At 43.7% G+C, this 5087-nt stretch overlaps 1 non-coding gene across 1 annotated transcript; it reads right to left on the minus strand.

The window, feature by feature from the left end:
• Positions 1-717: 717 nt before the first annotated feature.
• On the minus strand, positions 718-790 carry TRNAK-CUU (transfer RNA lysine (anticodon CUU)). The gene has a single exon. It is a non-coding gene; the product is annotated as a tRNA-Lys (tRNA).
• Positions 791-5087: the final 4297 nt, after the last annotated feature.

Below are 5087 nucleotides of genomic sequence, written 5' to 3' on the forward strand. Positions count from 1 at the left end.
GGTCTCCCTTACCTGTTACAGTCCAGTAAACTCCTCAAGACTAGATCAAGATGGGTGATTTTGAGTCTGAAAACTCTCCTCCAGTCATAGGCTGGCTTCAGTTTGAGGCACAGACAGCTGGAAAACATCCCAGGGTACTTCCCATCTTGTAGTAATGTGACAGGCTGTGCCTTTAAGAAAAAGACAGGTACAGAATTCTCTAGCTGAATATTTTGGTGTAAAAAGGAAAACAAAAGGAGATAATTCTAAATGCATTTCATTGGTCAGATGTGAGACTACCGTAGCAATAGATCCCTCACATTCCTTTTTCTCAGTTAGTTCTGCCTTTCATCTGTTCTTGGCCAGAGTGCATGCCGCTGACCTTGGACTGGTGAGATAAGAACCTAACTTCTCTAACAAAGCTTTGCACTAACGATTTTCCCTTAATATCCATTTCTTTTTTTATTCCTCCTTTTTTCGTCCAGTTAGCTTGGACAAGGAAGGCGGGAGGGAGAGGGGTTTTGGGGGGAACCTGAGGGGGGATTCTCCTTGGGGGGGTGTTTCTGTGTAGTTCTTTCCTGTGAATTTTGTATACACTGTAAATACTGTATATTTGTACATATTCATTGCATTTCATTCTGCTTGTAAAATACAGCTTTTCATTTGCTTCTCCAACTGAGTTAGCTGTGCTTTATGTGGTGGGAGGATTAAACCTTCACACTACCACATAAAACTAGTCGCCCAACGTGGGGCTCGAACCCACGACCCTGAGATTAAGAGTCTCATGCTCTACCGACTGAGCTAGCCGGGCTGGGATAGGTGGCAACTTGCCTTGCAGCAGACTGCCAGCTCGATCCCAAGATCCGACTATGAGCTTTTTAACTGCAGCAACTTTAAGATACGCTATTGGAACTGGAATTACTGCAGCTGCTGGTACCAGACTTGCCCTCCAATAGACCCTCACTGAAGGATTTAAAGTGTGCTCATTCCAATTACAGGGCCTCAAAAGAGTCCTGTACTGTTGTTTTTCGTCACTACCTCCCCGGGTCAGGAGTGGGTACTTTGCATGCCTGCTGCCTTCCTTGGATGTGGCAGCTGTTTCTCAGGCTCCCTCTCTGGAATCAAACCCTGATTCCCCATCACCCGTGGTCACCATGGTAGGCACAGGCACTAAATAATGCACAGGTTGGAAGGGTTTCAATTTCTTGCATTGTAGATATACAGTAGTCTAACTCTTCTTCATTTGTGCTCTGCAGGGAAGAGAGGTGGTCAAAGAGTAGAATTGCATTTTTTTCTGTGTTATGTTCTCTCCTGTGAATTTTGTATATACTGCAAATACTCTACATTTGTACATATTCATTGCATTTCGTTCTGCTTGTAAAATACAGCTTTTCCTTCTCTTCTCCAACTGAGTTAGCAATTCTACTCTTTGACCACCTCTCTTCCCTGCAGAGCACAAATGAAGAATAGTTAGACCACTGTATATCTGCACTGCAAGAAATTGAAGCTGGAGGTGGGGAGATTCAGGCTAGGTGTGAGGAGAAGGTTCTTCACCATGAGAGTGGTGAAACCCTGGAATGGGTTGTCCAGGGAGGTGGTCGAGGCCCCGTCCCTGGAGGTGTTTAAGACCAGGCTGGATGAGGCTCTGGCCAGCCTGATCTAGTGTGGGGTGTCCCTGCCCATGGCAGAGGGGTTGGAACTGGATGATCCTTGTGGTCCCTTCCAACCCTGAATGATACTATGATACTATGAAATCCTTCCAACCTGTGTATTACTTATAGAATGTACAGAGAACACCAATTCTCCAGTGTTGTTGGAAAGTGGGGAAATAATTGCTCCATCAAAGTGGTTTGCCTTACTAATTATCTCCTTCACTGACTAGCAACATCAGCACTGGCTCAAAAGCAGACACTAACCCTAGAACCAAAGATAAGTTAGTGTAAACTGGAACCATTTCCTGGCTCACTCATTGTGCTGAATCCAGTGAAGGGCTGGTGTGTGCAGGGAACAGGAGGCGTCACCGGCTAGCCTGGAGCTGGCTGATAGCAGAAAACTTTACAGCATGAGCAACAAAGTTGCTATCAACAGTGGTCATAATCTTATATATTTCTGTTTGCATTCTTCCTTTCTTTTACAGCTTCTTTTGGCCTTGCAAACAGGAAGAAATAAATGTTATAGCTATTACGTCTCCATTGTATATCATTTCAAGTAGTTTACTTCAAGGGCTTCTTTGGAAATATTTACAAAGGTGTAATTCCTGCAACAGACAAAGCTGCTGTGACCTTGCTATGTAGAAAACAGAAGGAAAGTCATAATAATCAGAAGCATAATTGAACTACTTCTCCTAGAAATACACACTCACTTAGGCCTACCTGCGATGGCTGAAAAATTGAAGTCTGTGTCATAGCAGTTAAAAAGTGTGAGAAATAGGTAGTTCATGGATTGAAAACTGCTGAAGGGCAGGAGAGTATAAGGGGGAAATATCACACATACCAACCTTGAACTTCATCTTTCCCAAGCATCCACTCATGGCCACAGCTGCAGACATAATGCCAGCAAAGATGGCTCCCTTGGGCCTACCGAATATAGTTATTCATATCAGAGCAGGCATCATCACGTCTGCCAGTAACAGCATCATAACAGACTAAGAACACTTAAAAGCATTATCAATAATTTTATAGAAGCCAGAGACAGGGAACAGGTAAGTCATAATAAATAAGGACAGGTCATTGGTGCATCACATGTGGAATTACTCCATTCACTGACGTTTAGCAACAAGAGAGTTACACAGCAAGATAGCAAGGGTGAAGCTCTTCATCCTGGGACAATGCGTACTAAGCGGTGTCCCAGGTTTTATTACTATTATTTGCATTTCCCTTTTGTTATTTAGAAGTGATTTAAACCACTGCAAAATTAGTGAGAGATCAACCAGTCATGCCTCTGCAGATGTGCCAACCAGTGTCTTTCTGAACATTCTGGTGTCTGGGAAAGCAGAGGGGGAGTCTATCTTTAAATTAACTCTCAAAGAGCTGCAATTTTTTCAAAGTTGAAGACTATAATGAGATAAAAGGGAGTTTAAAAGTGGAAGGTATTGGAGAGCACTAGAAAAAGTTTTTAAAATTTCTGGGAAAAAATGAATCAATAGACAAAAACCTCATCTTTCACTTTACAAATATATTTCCACTTGGTAATTCATGAACTGTTGCCAGTGAAGTCAAGCATGAGTGATGTGTTACAAACTCAGGGCCACATACTCTGTTTACTCTGTTTCTTTGCTCCCTGATGCTTAAGAAAGGAAAAGGCCATGCTGCAGTGTTGTTTTAAATGCACATTTAACAGGCATTTGTCTCTAGTTGTTTTGGTTATAGAATAGAATTAACCAGGTTGGAAAAGACCTTTGAAATCACTAAGTCCAACCTATCATCCAACACCATCTAATCAACTAAACCATAGCACAAAGTACCCCATCCAGTCTCTTCCTAAACACCTCCAGTGATGGTCACTCCACCACCTCCATGGGCAGCACATTTCAGTGGCCAGTCTGTCTTTCTATGAAGAATTTCTTCCTAACATTCCCCTGGCACAGCTTAAGACTGTGTCGTCTCATTCTGTCACAGAGAAGAGAAGAGACCAAACCCCACCTGGCTACAACCTCCCTTCAGGCAGTTGTAGAGGGCAATAAGGTCTCCCCTGAGCATCCTCTTCTCCGGCCTAGGCAACCCCAGCTCCCTCAGCCTCTCCTCATAGAACTTGTGCTCCAAACCCCTCACCAGCTTTGTTGCCCTTCTCTGGACACGTTCCAGCAAGACAACATCTTTCCTAAACTGAGGGGCCCAGAACTGGACACAGTACTCAAGGTGTGGCCTAACCAGTGCTGAGTACAGGGGCACAATGATCTCCCTGCTCCTGCTGGCCACACTATTCCTGATACAGGACAGGATGCCATTGGCCTTCTTGGCCGCCTGGGCACACTGCTGGCTCATGTTCAGCCTACTATCAACCAGTACCCCCAGGTCCCTCTCTGCCTGGCCGCTCTCCAGCCACTCTGACCCCAGCCTGTAGCACTGCATGGGGTTGTTGTGGCCAATGTGTAGAACCTGGCAGTTGGATGTATTAAATCTCTGCCCATCTGTCCAGCCTGTCAAGGTCCCTCTGCAGAGCTCTTCTACTCTGTAACAGATCAACACCTGCCCCCAGCTTGGTGTCATCTGCAAATTTACTGATGATGGACTCAATACCCTCATCCAGATCATCGATAAAGATATTGAGCAGGATGGGGCCCAGCACTGATCTCTGGAGGACACCACTAGTGACTGGCTGCCAGCTGGATGTGGCATCATTTACCACCACTTTCTGGGCTCAGCCCTCTAGCCAGTTCCTAATTGTAGAAGTAGCAATTAGGTGTGGAAAAGTGCATACAATTAACACTCACAATTTAATATCCCTAAAGCAATGCAATCTTAACACCACGTTTAAATTCAACAATATCAGTTTGATTCTTACCTCATCTTCCATTGAAATCCAGTAAATGCATGGTTTGGCAGAGTCAGCCCAGATTATTATATTCAAAAGAGACTTCAAAAAGTTGGGGGCTGCCATCCTGTATCCAGACGCTTTCATGACTTCATAAACATGATGAAATCTTGTATTCAGCCCCAGCTCTGAATGCCCTGTTCTTAGCTAAATAAAAAATTTGAGGAAAGCTTCTGCTTCAAGAAAATCTTGATTGCTCTTGGGATATAAATGAGGCTTTGTTTGGTTTTGAGTTTCAAAATTTCAGTGTCCGGAAAAAACAGGATCGACATTTCTCAGCAGATAAAGAAGTGTCTTTGGAACTAAACCTACTAATAAGAACGTGTCCAGAAAAGTCAGGAACATTTAGAAGAACTTCAATGGTTGCAGTGTTTTGGGAAGCTAATTCCTTGGAGCTCATTTGTCCATAAACACAGCAGCTTGCCATAAACTCTTCCATCTTCCTTCTTGTATTCAGATGACTATGAAAGAAAATCTGCATCACCCACATCAATGTGTCTGTTACTGTTAGGTACAGAGAGGGGAAAAAGGGATACCCAAGTGTATAAGAATAATTGCAGCAAGCACAAACACTA

Source organism: Melanerpes formicivorus, unplaced genomic scaffold, assembly GCF_026170545.1.
Source record: "Melanerpes formicivorus ecotype bairdi unplaced genomic scaffold, bMelFor1.0.p_v2 SCAF_5, whole genome shotgun sequence".
NCBI lineage: Eukaryota > Metazoa > Chordata > Aves > Piciformes > Picidae > Melanerpes > Melanerpes formicivorus.